Source organism: Tursiops truncatus, chromosome 16 (assembly GCF_011762595.2).
Source record: "Tursiops truncatus isolate mTurTru1 chromosome 16, mTurTru1.mat.Y, whole genome shotgun sequence".
Classification (NCBI taxonomy): domain Eukaryota; kingdom Metazoa; phylum Chordata; class Mammalia; order Artiodactyla; family Delphinidae; genus Tursiops; species Tursiops truncatus.
This window is the reverse complement of record NC_047049.1, coordinates 55490183-55509617: the sequence shown is the minus strand read 5'-3', so window position 1 is coordinate 55509617 and position 19435 is coordinate 55490183. Positions and strand designations below refer to the sequence as shown.

General features: G+C 43.8%; 1 protein-coding gene across 9 annotated transcripts in view; it reads right to left on the bottom strand.

Moving 5' to 3' along the window:
- KCNMA1 (potassium calcium-activated channel subfamily M alpha 1) overlaps nucleotides 1–19435 on the bottom strand; it is a 736798-nt gene that overhangs the window by 246871 nt on the left and 470492 nt on the right. The gene's annotated exons all lie outside the window — the stretch shown is intronic.

Here is a 19435-nt window from a genome sequence, read left to right as displayed (position 1 = left end):
TAGTGCTGGGCAACCATAAAGGTTAAGGGATTTAGGACCTCTTTCTCAGATGGAAGCAGAAGAGCTACACTGACAAGAGACTGAGGGACATGCAGGTAAATGATGAATCATTCACCATTCAGGGTCCCCATTATCCCAAGACAGAAAGAACTCAGGAGATTCCTGCAAGCAAGGTCCCACTGGAGCACAAGACTAAGAAAACACAAAAGCAAACGCATCCCAGCCCAGGGTGGAAAGCCGGCCAGGGTTTTCCAATTTGCTGTTTTCCATTCCCTTTAACTCCTTAATCTTTAAATCCAAAAAGCCCAAAGGTTCAAATAAACCTCTGTCATTTCCAATCCCTCCACCCCCACGTAAATCCTGAAGAGCAATTATTCTGTAGTGTCTGACAAGGTCATAGTCATCTGGCCTTGCAGCTTGAGAGCTCAAATCGATGACAGGAGTCATCAGGGTAAAGAGGGACAGAAACAATCCCAGGGAGGCTTCTACAGGGTGGTCCCTGCACCCTGCTGCCATCCCCAGGTCCCACCTCCCATCCCGCAGATACATCACTGCCCGGACCACGTGCTCTCACCCTCCACACAGAGAGAATCAGAGCCTTTTCTTCCCAGCTGGAGGGAGAGGACTGTCTTTCTTGCTCTCAAATGCCCCTGGGCTTTTGCTCCTCCAGTTAGAACTTGCGTTTTATAAGTGGTGCTTGCTTGCCTGACCTTTTCAAATCTTTTCCCTCGATAATTGCTCAGGTTGTTCTGTGCCCCACCTTATCCCGGCCCTGCTTCCTATCTGATAGATGCTAAACATCGGGTGATATTCCAACTGGGATTCTCACACATTCATTCATGCTTTCATTCATGAATTCATGCCATACATGTGCAGTGAGTGTCTCTCTGTACCAGTCATTCACTGTCCTAGATCCTGAAAGCAAAGGGGTGAAGCTCCTGCTTGACAGTCAACTATTTGAATAAGGGAGCCAGAAAGGAAACAATTTTTTTAAAGTAAACAAATAAATCTTGTTGATTTCACCTCTTAAATACATATAAAAAATAACTCATCTTTTCCCTTTCCAATGCCAGAACCATGGTCCAAGCCACTGTTACCTCTAATTTGGCCAGCAGCCCCCAAGCTCGTCTGCACTTTTATTCCCTCAGCCCACCGTGCCCCACCATCCATTTCCTAGAAGCAGCCACCGTGATTTTTGCAGACATCCATCAGATCACATCGCTTCCAGCTAAAAGCCCTCAGGTGGCTTAAGTTCAGACCCCTTACCTTGCTCTGAAGGCTTTCCATGATCTAGTCCGTATTCATTTCATTTCTACTCTCCCCATCCTCACACCTGCCACACTGCATCTCTGCTCCTTGAGTATCTCCCAGTTCATTCTCAGCTCAGGGCTTTCCCTTCCATTCCTTTCTGGAATGTTCTTCCCCTAGATCACTGCAAGGCTGGCTCAACTGGCACTGCCTCAGAGAGGTCTTTTCTAGCCACCCAATCTGGACCCGCCCCCCATTACTCTGTTCTTCTCTAGAGTATTTACCACAATCTACAATGTTCTTATTTGCTTGTTTATTTGCCTGTCTTCCTCTGTAGGATGTCAGCTCCACTGCAGCGGCACCTCAAACACCTGTTCACCACTGTGTCCATCATCCTCCCAAACAGTGCTGATGGGCACATAGTCAGCTCTCACTACTGAAAGTGAATGAATGAACCCCTTTCAAGGGTAAAGTAAGGAGAGTGAATACTAAGCGAAAGCTGTGGTTTCACTCACGTAACTCTTTCTCGGGAAATGGTCCATTTTCTCTTAGCTTAATCATCTCATCATTTTCACTCACCTCTCTAGCTGCCTTAATATCGGCCCTTGGCAATGCTGGATGTTATAAAGCACAAAGCAGTTCTTTCTTGAAGGGAAGGGAGAGGCAACAGAACAATCTGGTCAGCAGATCTAGGGTCACAGACATGGGGGCATGAATATTTAGATTCCGAACGAAGTCCATGCAGATGTTTCAGCCCAAGGAGGCCTTTCATGCCAGTTCTAATGAAAAGGATCGACTAGCACTCACCTATCGCTTGCTTGCTGATTGGAATTTTGCGCTACACAGTTGTATAATCCAGAGATAGTTCAAGCTGGGCCTTTCCATATCTGAATCATAAGCTGGGTGTCAAAGGGACTACACTTCATTTTAAAGAAGCTACTTGTAACGCTAACCTTTCTGGAAATAAAAGATATCTCTTCCTACGACTGGGATTGTTAGATCCAGAAATGCAAAGTTAAGTCATTTATTTCAAATTCCCATATATTACGGATGCCCGAATAAAACCAAATCCCTATTAGAACGCAGTTGAGACAAGAAAATCTGTCCAGAGGATATCTCTCATGATCTCTGCTGGGGGAGAATAATGAAGGACCATCCAAGACAGGCAAGAAAACATTGCCATGGCCCAGTATGAGGACAGAAGAAAGCAAACCAAAACGGCACTGTTGTCCCTGAAAAAAAATAGTCAATAGCTTCCAACACCGCTCCTGAAAAATGCCGACTCACTGGAAATTATTACCACTTAATAAATGAAAAGGAAGCCGTTCCTGTCATTTACCAAGCTTTCCCCAACATTTCTGAAATATATTCTTTAACAGCTCAAACACATTCAGGAGCACTAGAGACCAGTTCTATTCATCTAAAAAGGAAGGACAGGATTTCTGCCTGGCCCAGCTCATCTGCGCTCAGGGGTGTGCCAAGCACAGAGGAATGGAGAAGCCCATCACTTGTCGGCTAGCCTGCAGAGAGGGTACTTCTTTCCTGGGCAGCCTCTCAAAATACGGGATGCTTTTGGGGGGATCCTTACCCCAAGAGGCGCAAACCCTGCAACAAGACACCACCGACTTCCAGAAGCTCTGTGGTTCCTCCTCAGCAGCGCTGGGCCCAGACCTCACCCGGAAGCCATTATGGAACAAATCTCCCAGGGACTTTTTGCGGCGCCTGGTGGGTCCACAGACCTCTGTGCTGGAGCTGCTGGGTGGGTGATGGCAGACCAGAATCTTACTGGAGATCATGGTGGAGGCAGAGAGCTGGGCTGGGATCCAGGTTCCCTTGAATTCACTTGCACGAGCTGATGCTCTGGAAGGACCTGTGTTTCTCTGCCCTGTGCTACAGACAGGTCCTCCTGTCCAGCACAGCGTGGCTCACCGGCATCTACGTCCTGGTGGAGCAAATCGACACTCTCTCCTCCCTCACCCACCCGCCAACTTCCAAGAACCCCAGCAGGCTCTGGGCATCAGCGGCATGAAGTGCGTCAGAAGGGCAGTCGGGAGGGGGGAGGGGAGCGCTCTGATCCACGATGTCCTAACGAGCTGATCCATCAGCTTCGCTCTGTAAATTACCACATAAGCTCCTCTGGACATGGTTTAGGGGAATGGCAGGAGAAAAGGCCGTAATTCCTTAAATCAGGGGATACAGAATACAGTGTGGGAGAGGCTGCAGTTTGGAGCCCGCTGGGCCATTTCTTTGATTTTAGTGATCCTGTCTGATGATGGATGGTTCAAAGGGAGGGCTCCTTTATAGGATGTGATGCCCAACTAGAGAGAAACACCACCAGCATAACCCAAATATGCAAATCCTCTGCTAATCCTACGTGCAGGACTGAGGCAGAGGAGGAACTCTGCTCTGAGGAGCAGACCCTCGCCCCCCACACTCCCATCTTGTAGTTCTCAGCATCTCCCCTCGTTACCAAGGCCAGGCCCCTCTATCCCCCAGGGCATTGAGTGTAAACAAAAATATAGCAGGGTCAGACAGAGGGAAAACATGAAAAATATAAACAGAGAAATATCTAGATTCTGTAGGTTGTTAGTCAAGGCTCCCCATAATCTGGCCTCTACCTACTTTTCCAGCCTTCACACTGCCCTCTAGCGAAACTAAAATTATTAGATGGAATTTTCAAAGGGAACAACTTATTTCTCCTCAGTATAGATTAGTTCATTCACACAACCATGATGTTTCAAACATCTATTATGTGCCAAGTATTGTGATGGGTACTGAGTATTCAGCTTCCAACAGGAATAATACAAGTCCAGCCTTGGTGGACGTTACAGTCTAGTAGGAGAAAGAAGCAATATAAAGACTTTATCATAATTTTAACAAATTAGTAATTTGGGTAAAGTGCTGCAAAGGAAAGTCATTAAATAGCTATGTGAGTATGTATGCGTGAGGTACATACACGTGTATCTGGATGTGAATGTTCATGGAATATGTTGTGACATGTATATCAGAAGGGGGTTCACATTAATTCTGAATCCTAAGGGTTGAGCAGCAGATGGACAGGTGAGAAGAGATAAAGGTTGTGGTGAGGGGAACTTTTTTAGTCTGTGGCAACAGCAAAACAAATATCATAAAGAGTGAAGAAAATGATCTGTTCCTGATTTGAAAGGAATCCAATGTGAGGAAAATGAAACAACTGATGGGACATTAACTTTTTAACACCCAGAGTCTTCTGAAAATGATAGACATAACTACAGATCCTACAGACATTAAGAAGATAATGAAGGGCTATTATGAACAATATTATGTCTATAATTTTAAAAATTAAATGAAATAGACAATTTTTTAAAAAATACAACTTTCCAAAATGACAAGAAGAGACAGAAAATCTAGACAACCATATATCTGTTAAAGAAATCAAAACTTCAGTTAAAAACACCTCTACAAAGAGGAAAGGGGACCCTCCTACACTGTTGGTGGGAATGTAAATTGGTGCAGCCACTATGGAAAACAGAATGGAGTTTCTTCAAAAAACCAAAAACAGAGCTGCCACATGATCCAGCGATCCCACTCCTGGGCACATATCCAGACAAAAGTACAATTCAGTAAGATACATGCGCCCCTATGTCCACAGCAGCACTATTCACAATAGCCAAGACATGGAAACAACCTAAATGTCCATCGACAAAGGAATGGATAAAGAAGATGTGGCATATATATACAATGGAATACTACTGAGACATAAAAAGGAATGAAATAATGCCATTTGCAGCAACCTGGATGGACCTAGAGATTATCATACTAAGTGAAGTAAGTCAGAAAGAGAAAGACAAATACCATATGATATCACTTATATGTGGAATCTAAAACACGACACAAATGAACACATCTGCAAAACAGAAAGAAACTCACAGACATAGAGAACAGACTTGTGGTTTCCAAAGGAGAGGGGAGGGATGGATTGGGAGTTTGAGATTAGCAGATGTAAACTATTATATATAGAATGGATAAACAACAAGGTCCTACTGTATAGCACAGGGAACTATATTCAGTATCCTGTGATAAACCATAATGCAGGGACTTTCCTGGTGGTCCAGTGGTTAAGACTTAGCCTTCCAATGCAGGGGGTGCGGGTTTGAGCCCTGGTTGGGGAGCTAAGATTCCACATGCCTCGTGGCCAAAAAACCAAAACATAAAACAGAAGCAATATTGTAACAAATTCAATAAAAACTTAAAAAAAAATAATGGAGAAGGATATGAAAAAGAATATATATATGTATAACTGAATCACTTTGCTGTACAGTAGAAATTAATACAACATTGTAAATCAACTATACTTCAATAAAATAAAATTTAAAAAAAGGGAACAGATTTTTAAAAAAATTCCTCTCCAATGAACTTTATTTTGAGGGGGGGTGGGGGGGAGGAAATCTCCACAAAGAAAATTTCAGGTCTAGATGGTTTTCACTGGAGAATTCTACCAGCATTTAAGTAGGAAATAATACTGATATTAGACAAACTCTTTTAGAGAACAGAGGAAGAGGAAACAATTCCCAAAGTGTTTTATGATGTCAGCATAAATATGACATTAAAACCCTACAAGGGCATTACCAAAAAAAAAAAAAAATTACAGACTAACACACCTCATCAACATAGGTACAACAATCCTTAAATATATACTAGTAAAATTAATCTAGAAGTATATAAAAAGGATCATATATCATGACCAAGTGGAGTTTATCCCAGGAACACAAGATTAGCTTAACAAATGAAAACCAGCAATGTTATTTACCACATTAGTAAATTCAAATAGAAAATTCATAGGACCATTTTAATAGATGTCAGGAAAAAAAATCTGACAAAATACAACGCTGCTTTATGATAAAAACTATAAGCCTATATGTGGTAAGTGTGTTAAGACAATGTTTTATGGCCTAAACAAAGACACGCTCATTAATGAAACAGAAGAGAGTCCAGAAATAGACCCACATATATACAGTAAATTGATTTACAACAAAAGTACCAATGTAATTCCATTAGAAAAGGAGCATCTTGTCAATAAATAGTAATGGAAAATCTGGATATCTATAAAGGGAAAGAAATGAAACAACTCTTTCCTAATACTATACACCAAATTAGTTTGAGATGGGTCACATACTTAATGTAAAAGCTAAATATAAAGCTTCTAAAAAGAAACAATGGAGAGTACCCTGAGGACACTGGGGTAGGTGAAGATTTTTTTAGGAAACAAAAGGTGCTGTTAAAAAAAGTGATAAATTAAATATCATTAAAATGTTAAAACTTCATTTTACATTTAAAGATCATTCAAAGATAAGTCACAGGGGCTTCCCTGGTGGCGCAGTGGTTGAGAGTCCGCCTGCCGATGCAGGGGACACGGGTTCGTGCCCCGGTCCGGGAAGATCCCACATGCCGCAGAGCGGCTGGGCCCGTGAGCCATGGCCGCTGAGCCTGCGCATCCGGAGCCTGTGCTCCGCAACGGGAGAGGCCACAACAGTGAGAGGACCGCGTACCGCAAAAAAAAAAAAACAAAAAAAAACAACAGGGTTTCCTATAATAATTTTTTTTAATTTAAAAAGAATTCTCCGCAAACATATGCACACACTCAAATGAATTTGGGCTCATTTCTCTGGGCATATGTGTATTGTGAAAAATGGTCCAGTGTGTCCCAAGGTTGCTACCCTACGTCGTCTGCCGTAAGGAATTCTGTGAGGGTTTTATTTGTTCCTGAAGGCCCAGTGTTGCCAACATGGAACACTGTCCCTCATCTACAGAACAGGGTAGGGGGTAGTGGGGGAGTCAGTAAAGAAAATCATAAGAATATTAATCCATTCTTTTAAAAATATTGACCAAGCCAGAAATAGAGACACAGATGTAGAGAACAAACGTATGGACACCAAGGGGTGAAAGCGGCAGAGGGGTGGGGTGGTGGTGGGATGAACTGGGAGATTGGGATTGACATGTATACACTAATATGTATAAAATAGATAACTAATAAGAACCTACTGTATAAAAGATAAATAAAATAAAATTAAAATAAAAATATTGACCGAGCAATTAACTCTGACACAATTGATCTCTTTGGTGAAATCAACAGATATCCAATTTCCTAGATCCTATACAAATTGATATGACAGTACATTTATTCAACTACAAATTTTAATTAAGCACCTATTTAGAAGAGAGGCAGGATTCTGGACTCAGAACGATGGGATTCAAATTTCAGCTCTGCCATTACTTGGGAATGGACATTTACAAATTCCTTCTGAGAAACTCACGGTATCTCAGTTTCCTCAACTATAAAATGGGAATAGTAACAGTAACCTACCTCATCAGGTGACTGTCAGGCATAAAACAATGTACCTATAACAGTTAAAACTGTCCTTGGTTCATAGTAAGTATCAGAGAGTGTTTGCTATTATTATTACTATGAGTCAGATACTGAGCTAGACACACTGCAGATGCAAGTAAGGTCAGCTATAAATCCATCCCCAAGGAACTTACACTCTTGTGGAGCACTTTACGATCTACAATTGTATTTAGCTAGATAGGACCACCTATATATCATTTTATTTTAGCAGAAGACCTCCAGATTAACCTCTCCCCTCACTTCTTCATTGGTGCCTGAAATTTCACCATTAGAGCAGCAGCATTACATAGTAAGAAAGACCTATGTATCAGATAGATATGGGTTTGAACCCTAGCTTCCTTCCTTACACACTCTGAGAACCTGGGCTAGTTATATGAAACCTGCAAGCCTATACTACTGCATGAAAAATACAGAGATAATAATTATGCCTCTAAGGGGTTGGGAAAATAAATTGATTTAACATGTGTTTTTAAATGCCTAACCCAGAAAATGTGTTACATAAGTACTCATTCCTGGTCTCCTCTGAAGCCCCCGTACTTGACCCCTCTTCCTTGGGTCTAATGGTCTGATCCTATTAAAATGCACAACTGCCTAGCAGTCATTGATCCCTTGGTTAGAAAATAAGGGGTTGATAGGGGTGAAAGAAAAACTAGAGCTCCACCTGGGCCTGGGGGAGGATAGTAGGTGCAGAGGGCGGAGGAGAAAGGGGCAAACTGGGAAGCAAATTGTGAACTAAAACCAACTCCACTTGCAGGCAAGCCATGGCCCTATTTTTAGCTGACAAAAAAGCCATCCAACCTCTGTGATCTAAAACAGGGAAGACAAATGTCAAGGGTGAACCAATGACCAGGTACATATTACTTGTACTACAGTTTATTCCCCAAATCCCAGATCATTTGAATTAAGTGCCTCCAGGTCATTTCCTCACACTTCTACTCTTTTTAAAACTGGAAACTAGAAGCTTGTGGCATTTTCACAGACCTCAAATTACAAGGGAAAACGATGCCTTGCTTTGGTCGCTGGTTCAGCTGTTCAAGAAAATTTTGCCTTATCTCCAGTTCATCTGCCTCCCTGCACTGTATGCCATCTTCCCCTCTCCCTCCCTCCCTTCCTTCCTGCCTCCCTCCTGAGAACTAACCATCTAAGGGGGCAGAGCAGTCTGTGATTCAGCCCCCTCTTCCTTCCCCAGCCTCCCCCTCACCACCCAGTAGCACTGAATTTCTTGGTCCCTGTAGTTTCCTCCATTTCCAAAGTCACAGGTTCTGTCTGTCCTGGCATACCATGTGTGACGTTGGAGACAAATGAATCCAGCCTTGTCCAATATCCCCACCTCTTCCCCAAGATGAAAACCTGAGCTCAACAAAGAGAACTGGCCTAACCCTCCCTAACCCTACTTCCCAGGCTGAGCTCCCACTGGGAAGCTGACACAGAGCCCTGCACTTCCCCCCTGCCTGACATTTGAACCCACAGGGGACAGAGGGCAGTCCCTGGTCACTGAAGTGCACACAGGTTTGATTTTTTGAGATCTGTACCCCTTTCTACTGCAAGGAGGACCTGAATCAGTTTACATGATGAAAAACAAAATCAAAACCCGTATATAGGGATAAACTAGGACAGGGCTCCTGCTTTCTGGAATTAGAGGGGATGGATGTCACCAGGCATCTGCCAGCAGCAGGACAAGAGTGAGGCCTAAGAGGCACCTAGGGCACAAAATTTAAGGCAGCACCGCTTTTTAAGGCCAACCCTGCCTTTCATCGCCTCAAGAGTGAGTGCCTCCTTAAATTTTGCACCCTATGCCCCTCTCTTGCCTCACCCTAGTCCCAGCCCTGGCACCTGCAATGAGTCCATTACTAAGTTCCTCTCTTTAACTGGCTCTGCATTTTCTGTCACCTATGGCAAGAGAGAAACATATACCAGGGTTGTGACGGTGAACCGGGAAAACCGATAAAGACAATTCAGAGATCAGCGTTAACCTAAAATTAAATTCAAGCAGAATTTTTGTGCCAGCGGCTTTGAATAAAGACTGAGGAACACAGTGAATTATATCTTCAATTACAGTTTACAAAGAACAGAGGCACTCCTTCCAAACGGATGCTCTTGATTTAGCTCTCTATAAAGGCAGAAAGCAGAACACTGAATCTCAGGTCAGAAAAACATTTTCATAAGGGCCCCAGGTTCCCCAGGATTTGGCTATGTTTAATTCTGATGCTCAAAATTAACTTAAAGTAAACTGAGAGGATGAAAACGAAGTGTTTGGTTTTGGGGGAATTAATTTGCCACCAGCTATGTTGTGTTCTGACGCTTTAAATTAACAACAGGATAAACTTGGACCATCAAAATCAGGGGTGGCAACGTTTTCTTCTATGAAGGACCAATAATAAACATCTCAGGCTTTGTGTGCCACACAATGTCTGTTGAAACTACTCAACCTGGCCACTGTAGTGTGAAAACCAGCCACAGACAATAAGTAAGAAAATGGGGCTGATTACCTTCCAATAAAACTTTATTTCCAAAGATAGGTGGAGGACCAGATTTAGCCTGCACGCCATAGCTTGCCAACCTCTGATTTAACGACACTTTGACGCGAGGAAGGAATAACTTGCCAACAGGTGCTCTTTCAAGTTAGTAACTCTTGGTATTTCCTTTGGTTCCCTGTAACACTCATTTTAGCGCTTGATATCATGCTCTTTTCACTTTCCTAGCTTAATTCAGGCATTTATGCATCATTTCAGACTATGAACTCCTCAAGGTCAGGGGCTCTGTCTCTCTTCTTTGTGTATAATCTGTAATGCACAGCCGGGCACACTGCTCTTGCTTAAAATGATCTTCCCTTGCTGCACAAAGGTGATTCGCATCTCTGGTTCTGATTTGTGAAGATGTGGAAATCTTTTTAACCTAAGAGGAGAAAGAGTTTCTGCCGAAGGATGGACTGTCATGCCCCTCCCCATGTGCATCATGTTTTTAGTAAGTCCTGAATACAGCTATGTTAAAGGCATAAAACAATTCGTTCAGATCAAAAGCAAGTTAGCAAGTCCCACTTTGTGATTCCAAAGTCCTTGGCTCGTGTGCTTTTTTCATCAGCACATTTTTTCCTACAAATAAACAGCTATATAACTTCTGTCTCTTTCTGTTCATATCCTCTGTGTCCAGCACATGGTAACATTCATTAAATATGTGTTGAAGAAATGAGGAAATGAATATAAGTTGGGCTTAGCTCGTAAACCCTTTGTTACACTCAAAACCTCTGCCAACCGGTTCAGGCAGTTACAGTATCTGTTAGGCAAGACCTTGTGCTGTGGGGCTGCCCGGTTCAAACCCAGATTTAGCACTGCTTAGTGAAATAAGCCATCTGCAGTCTCAGCCTGCATCCTTAACCCTGATTTGTCCCTGAGCACAAGGAGGTCCCTGATCTGAGTTTGAATGGCAGGCATCACTGACCCCCGTCAGTTCCATCAGCTTCACCCAGCTCAGCCTACGGGCTCTGAGTGACAGGAGATGAGGACTGAAATCGCTATCCTTTCACAGAATGAGGGCAGGAGGCACAAAACCATCTGCTTAATGGTCATGTGGCAATAGGTAACAGCTCGAAAGTCCTTACAGTATATGACTTCACTGATGAAGATGGATCACACTTAAGCAGTGATGCTTGATCTCTACGAAACAGCTCATCCACAGCAGGGACAATCTCAGAGATAAGACAAACACAGCAGCAAGCTGGTCTGGGACTATGAAAACGCTGCCGAAACATGATTTATGTGAAAATAAATAAGGTGGGTCACTCCTCTATCATTAACAATAAGTGGATTCTTCCTGCCACAGATGTACTGAGGATGTAAATGAACAACACACTCGCATTATTACTTATGCTGTTTTTCTTTACCCACTGCCTGAGGTGTGGGTTTGCAAATAAAATCAACCCACCATTATTCTGGACTGATTACTCAATTAGGGGTAAAAGAGGCCAGCCCTTTCCTATTCTTCCATCAGATGCCTTCCTCGCGGCCATTTCACTGACTGCATGAGGGGACAAGGGAGGAAATCAGTGGGCACCAGTTTCAAACCCAGCAAACAAAGGGGAAGAATATAGATAAAAGAAATGAAATAATCAGCAATAATTCACTGCATTGCTATTACGTGTTTGGTCCTTTTCGAGGAGCTGTTAGGGCTAGAAACACCATAAGACATGGTCCCTACTGTAATGATGCACAAACAATAACAAAAAAGCAAAAATGAAAAACAGCAAATGAATAGTCATTTTTTTGGAACAGACTGTGAATAGCTTAAGGGTGCTGAGAGCATGGTCCACAGGACAAAAACCCACAGATAATGCAACAACCTTATGCTGGTTGACAATTTAGACTTCCTTTCAGTAGATTCTTATGTCAGAAGTGCTGAGAGAGACAGAGGAGACAATAAAAAGCATAAAAACTTAAGACTTCCGGTGGGTATGGAGAGAACATATGTATGACAGTTTGAACTAAGTAGATTCTAGTTTCAGGAATGCTCCAGCATACCCTGTCACCTTAGACCAGTCATTTTCTCTCCTTATGATTTAGGTTTCTCACCAGAAGGAAGAAAGGAAGGAAGGGACAGACGGAGGGAGGAAGGAAGGGAGGGATGGAGGAAGCTGGGGGAAGGGAGGGGGAAGGGAGGGGGACGGGGGAGGGAGGGGGGAGGAGGAAGCAAGAAACTTGAAGAATTAATAGTAGATAATCTCTAACGTCTCTTTCACATCAAATTTCTATAATTATTTGTCTCTGTGCTTCTAGAAGTCACTCATGAACAAAGAAATAATATTTTTAAAATAGCCAAAAAAGGAAAACTAAAAATCATTCTCATAAATCTACAGTTTCTGTAGCTACTTAATAACCATGAACAAAGGCTACTGTCTATGGAACACTGACTCACGCCTGTAAACTTCCCTGTGTCTGTCTCGGAGCCTGGCCGCCCAGCTGGACCAGATGCATTTGATGCTGGAGCACTAGGCTTATTAAGATGCCTAATTTCCGAATGATTTCACTCACACCAGGAGGACAGCTTTGGAACAAGATGTTACATCTCAGTGGCCTCGTCTTGTAGAATGATTTTTTTTTATAAATGCTAACTGCAACTCATTAATTAAGAAAGATGTTACACTGAGCAGGAAAATCACTGAGTCAGTGAATCTTGCAATTTTCTCCAGCATTTATCATGAACCAAAAGACTTTATCTGATACATTTCGGGGTGGCCTAGAGGGCAGTGTAGGAGCTGAATATCAGCTCTGACACAGGGGTCACCATGGGTCTGACACAATGACATGGGTCTCCTAGCTTAGAAAGGGTCAAATGTCTATGCTTGGAGAATTTGTAGAGTACTCTGGTTAAGGGCAGAGACTTTGAAGACAGGTCTGGACTACTTTACTTCTGTTTATTGTTCAATAAACAGAGGATTCTTTTTTGTCCTGTCATTTCATCATGTAGGCTACTGCCAGGCATATAGTAGGTGCTCAATAAATGCACTGATTAAACTTAAATCTTGGCATTATCATTTATAAGCTGTGAGCTGAGCTACCTTCTGCAACGTCTTGGAGACTCTGGATTTTTATTATGTTTTTGTCTTGCTTTTTTGTTTTTTGTAAAATGGGATATTTTAATTTGGCTTCCTCCAAAGCAGAACCTGAGAAAAGAATTTGCACATAGTTTATTTGGGGGGTGATCTCAGGAAACACCAATAGGGGAGTAGGGACATGAGAAAGGGATGGGAAAGAAGCAGCAATGAAGAGTTTATCAAGCAAGTATCACTGTGGCCCCTTGGAGCAGAATCCTACAGGGAGACTCATCAGCCTGTGTAGAAGGTACATGCAGAGCTTTCCACTGGTTGAGGGGAGCATTAATTCCCGAGTGCTTACGACCTGGTGGCAGCCCACAAGCAGGCTTCAGTGACTGGAGAAAGATCTCAGACAAAGAAATGCTGATGCTGACAATTCAAAATCCAGCCACCCCCACCTGCAGGATAGGTAAGGGCAACAGGGTATGGGGAGGGGCACCCAGCAGGGCATGTCGCCCAAGGAATAAGAAAACCTGCCTGGGTTTCTGTGTGGCTTAAATGAAACAGTATATAGAAATGACCTTGCATTATCACTGCTCTCTGCACTGTGCCTCCATTTGCAGAGGCCCTATTGCTATTATGGGAGAAAAAGGTGATGGTCAGGCTCTTCCCTAACACCCCTGGAAGGCCATGTCAGGCAGAAGTACACTGCCCCAAGGGCATCTGAAGTCACCAAAGGTCCATGTCAGGCAGAAGTACACTGGCCCAAGGGCATCTGAAGACACCAAAGGCCCAGAGAAATGCCACGTTCTGTCCTTGGAAATTGACAACGTGCACCAACATATTAAAGGCTCTGAGAATTCCTGCAGTTAAGAAATCCTCTAAACTAGGAATTCCCAAACTTACTTTACCATAGTGCTCTTTTTCTATAATGCTTAGCAACTTTCTCTGTAATCCAAAATTCCATGATGCACATTTCAGGAAAAGAAGGCCGGAGACTGATGAATTTTACCCAGGAAAGCACTCCATAATTTTCAGCTCACCACCCCCGCCCCCAATTCTGCTGACAAATAAGTTTCCTTAGTTCCACCCAAATCTCTTGATTTCACCTCCTTTCTTGGTGAACTCAAACCCACACCGATGATTCTCTTACTTTTCATTTCTTGGGCTCACGCTGGTGTTAGCTTGCAATTTGAAATTACTGTTTCTGGCACCCGTATATTCAGATCGTATCTCCGAAGAAAGGGCTCCTTGCAATCTGCAGCACTACCTAATGGGCAGGAGCCTCCAGTCCTGATTCTGCCACTTACTTCCTTTGAGAGATTAAATAATCTTCCCAGTGTCATTTGTATAATGGTAAAATGACTCTAGTTTGTAGGTTGCTACAAAGATTGAGTAAAATACAGCACAAAGCATCCAACACTATGTAGCACACAGTGGACACTCAATGAATGTCACCTGCCTTTCAAGTCTCCCGCTCTAACCACTCCCACAAGGGTCCTGATTCAAGTTCGTACTGACTCAGATAACTGTCATGTGGAGAGAAAATGGGATGATGAGCAGGTAGGAATGCTGCCTGAATAATTCAAGCCACTTGGTGATTATCTATTATCTGTATGTGTATAAAGTCAGCCTGCTACTTTCTGATCTCTAAAACGTATGTGTGTGTGTGTGTGTGTTTCCACCCAAATCCTCTAACACTATCATAAGCCTGTCAAATGAAAAGTAAGGTATATATAGGTAGGTAAGTAGATTGATAGATAGGTAGATATAGAAAGGTAGATGGTAGAAAGACATATAGATCTGTATCTGTACAGCTACCTATCCATAGGTACATAGATAGATAAATATTTTGTTCATTAACTATTTATTGAGCCCCTGCTGGTGTCAGGCATTATACTCTCTGCTGTGTAGCACTGAATAAGACAGACATGAGCCCAGCCCTCAAGGAATTACAGTCCAGAGGGGCAGACTATAAGAATAAATAACCAAACAAATAATTACAAACTGCTACACATGGTCACAAAGTAAACAAACTTCTATGGGGGGCACATTAGACAATGTGGTCAGACAGACCAGGCCTTTCTAAGGAGGTGAGAGATGGGTGAGAACTGAGGGTGAGAAAGGGCCACCCAGGGGAGACGCAAGAGCACCGCGTCCAGCAGGGGGAGTGGCAGGTACAGTGCTCAGAGCCAACAAAGGGCAAGGACGCCCCCCGCCTGCAGTCAACGGGGCTCGGAGAGGGCAGGAGACCCCAGGACAGGCCTTGTGGGCTGTGTGGAGGACGCTGGGTATTAGTCTAAGAACAAGGAAAGGGGAGACCTTCAAGATGGCAGAGGAGTAGGACACAGAGATCTCCTTCCTCCCCACAAATACATCAGAAATACATCGGCTTAGGACCTGCGCAAAAGGGGAGAGGCGGCATGTCGAATGGAGGGCCTCTGTACCGTGGAGTTCTGGAGTTTGGAGACTGCCGAATCGAATGATCTCTGAGAAGAATGTGGTGATGAATTAGATGAAGATCACAGCTGGCTGATGCGTAACTGTCGCTGGAATTTGAGGGATATTTAAACATATTAAAGCTGCCAGATGATACTGTGCTTCACCTTCTTGTCAAATAAAAACCACTCTATTCGAGGGTGAGGGGAAGATAGCGGAAGAGTAAGACGCGGAGATCACCTTCCTCCCCACAGATACACCAGAAATACATCTACACGTGGAACAACTCCTACAGAACACCCACTGAACGCTGGCAGAAGACCTCAGACCTCCCAAAAGGCAAGAAACTCCCCACGTACCTGGGTAGGGCAAAAGAAAAAAGAGACCAAAGAATAGGGACGGGACCTGCACCTCTGGGAGGGAGCTGTGAAGGAGGAAAGGTTTCCACACACTAGGAAGCGCCTTCGCGGGTGGAGACTGCGGGTGGCGGGGGGGGGGGGGGGGGGGGGGGGAGATGCGGAGCCGCGGAGGGGAGCAGAGCAACAGGGGTGCGGAGGGCAAACCGGAGAGATTCCAGCACAGATCAGGGCCGACCGGCACTCACCAGCCCGAGAGGATTGTCTCCTCACCCGCCGGGGCGGGAGGGGCTGGGAGCTGAGGCTTGGGCTTCGGTCGGAGCGCCGGGAGAGGACTGGGGTTGGCGGCGTGAACACAGCCTGCAGGGGGTTAGTGCACCACGGTTAGCCGGGAAGGAGTCTGGGGGAAAGTATGGAGTTGCCGAAGAGGCAAGAGACTTTTTCTTCCCTCTTTGTTTCCTGGTGCGCGAGGAGAGGGGATTAAGAGCGCTGCTTAAAGGAGCTCCAGAGACGGGCTCGAGCCGCGGCTAAAAGCGCAGACCCCAGAGACGGGCATGAGACGCTAAGGCTGCTGCTGCCGCCACCAAGAAGCCTGTGTGCGAGCACAGGTCACTATCCACATCCCCCTTCCGGGGAGCCTGTGCAGCCCGCCACTGCCAGGGTCCCAGGATCCAGGGACAACTCCCCCGGGAGAACGCACGGCGTGCCTCAGGCTGCTGTAACGTCACGCCGGCCTCTGCCGCCGCAGGCTCGCCCCGTACTCCACGCCCCTCCCTCCCCCCGGCCTGAGTGAGCCAGAGCCCCCGAATCAGCGGCTCCTTTAACCCCGTCCTGTCTGAGCGAAGAACAGACGCCCTCTGGCGACCTACACGCAGAGGCGGGGCCAAATCCAAAGCTGAGTCCCTGGGAGCTATGAGAACAAAGAAGAGAAAGGGAAATCTCTCCCAGCAGCCTCAGAAGCAGCGGATTAAAGCTCCACAATCAACCTGATGTACCTGCATCTGTGGAATACATGAATAGACAACGAATCATCCCAAATTGAGGAGGTGGACTTTGAGAGCAAGATTTATGATTTTTTCCCCTTTTCCTCTTTTCGTGAGTGTGTATGTGTATGCTTCTGTGTGAGATTATGTCTGTATAGCTTTGCTTCCACCATTTGTCCTAGGGTTCTATCCGTCCTTTTTAAAAATTTTTTTTCTTAATAATTATTTTTTATTTAAATAACTTTATTATATTTTATTTTACTTTATCTTCTTTCTTTTTTTCCTTCCTTCCCTCCTTCCTTCCTCCCTCCCTCCTTTCTTCCTCCCTTCCTTCCTTTCTTTCTTCTACTAATTCTTTCTTTCTACTTTTTCTCCCTTTTATTCTGAGCTGTATGGATGAAAGGCTCTTGGTGCTGCAGCCAGGAGTCAGTGCTGTGCCTCTGAGGTGGGAGAGCCAACTTTAGGACACTGGTCCACAAGACACCTCCCAACTCCACATGATATCAAATGGTGAAAAGCTCCCAGAGATCTCCATCTCAACACCAGCACCCAGCTTCACTCAACGACCAGCAAGCTACAGTGCTGGACACCCTATGCCAAACAACTAGCAAGACAGGAACACAACCCCACCCATGAGCAGAGAGGCTGCCTAAAATCATAATAAGTTCACAGACACCCCAAAACACACCACCAGACGTGGACCTGCCCACCAGAAAGACAAGATCCAGCCTCATCCACCAGAACACAGGCACTAGTCCCCTCCACCAGGAAGCCTACACAACCCGCTGAACCAACCTTAGCCACTGGGGGCAGACACCAAAAACAACGGGAACTACGAACCTGCAGCCTGTGAAAAGGAGACCCCAAACACACTAAGTTAAGCAAAATGAGAAGACAGAAAAACACACAGCAGATGAAGGAGCAAGATAAAAACCCACCAGACCTAACAAATGAAGAGGAAATAGGCAGTCTACCTGAAAAAGAATTCAGAATAATGATAGTAAGGATGATCCAAAATCTTGGAAATACAATAGAGAAAATGCAAGAAACATTTAACAAGGACTTAGAAGAACTAAAGATGAACAAACAACAATGAACAACACAATAAATGAAATTAAAAATACTCTAGAAGGGATCAATAGCAGAATAACTGAGGCAGAAGAACGGATAAGTGACCTGGAAGATAAAATAGTGGAAATAACTACTGCAGAGCAGAATAGAGAAAAAAGAATGAAAAGAACTGAGGACAGTCTCAGAGACCTCTGGGACAACATTAAACGCACCAACATTCGAATTATAGGGGTCCCAGAAGAAGAAGAGAAAAAGAAAGGGACAGAAAATATTTGAAGAGATTATAGTTGAAAACTTCCCTAATATGGGAAACGAAACAGTTAATCAAGTCCAGGAAGCACAGAGAGTCCCATACAGGATAAATCCAAGGAGAAATATGCCAAGACACATATTAATCAAACTGTCAAAAATTAAATACAAAGAAAACATATTAAAAGCAGCAAGGGAAAAACAACAAATAACACATAAGGGAATCCCCATAAGGTTAACAGCTGATCTTTCAACAGAAACTCTGCAAGCCAGAAGGGTCTGCCAGGACATATTTAAAGTGATGAAGGAGAAAAACCTGTACCCAAGATTATTCTACCCAGCAAGGATCTCATTCAGATCTGATGGAGAAATTAAAACCTTTACAGACAAGCAAAAGCTGAGAGAGTTCAGCACCACCAAGCCAGCTTTACAACAAATGCTAAAGGAACTTCTCTAGGCAAGAAACACAAGAGAAGGAAAAGACCTACAATAACGAACCCAAAACAATTAAGAAAAGGGGAATAGGAACATACATATTGATAATTACCTCAAATGTAAATGGACTAAATGCTCCCACCAAAAGACACAGATTGGCTGAATGGATACAAAAACAAGACCCATATATATGCTGTCTACAAGAGACCCACTTCAGACCTAGAGACACATACAGATTGAAAGTAAAGGGATGGAAAAAGATATCCCATGCAAGTAGAAACCAAAAGAAAGCTGGAGTAGCAATTCTCATATCAGACAAAATAGACTTTAAAATAAAGACTATTACAAGAGACAAAGAAGGACACTACATAATGATCAAGGGATCGATCCAAGAAGAAGACATAACAACTGTAAATATTTATGCACCCAACATAGGAGCACCTCAATATATAAGGCAAATACTAACAGCCATAAAAGGGGAAAATGACAGTAACACAGTAATAGTGGAGGACCCTAACACCCCACTTACACCAATGGACACATCATCCAGATAGAAAATCCATAAGGAAACAGAGGACTTAAATGACACATTAAACCAGACGGACTTAATTGATACTTACAGAGCATTCCATCCGAAAGCAGCAGAATACACTTTCTTCTCAAGTGCACATGGAACATTCTCCAGGATAGATCACATCTTGGGCCACAAATCAAGACTTGGTAAATTTAAGAAAACTGAAAT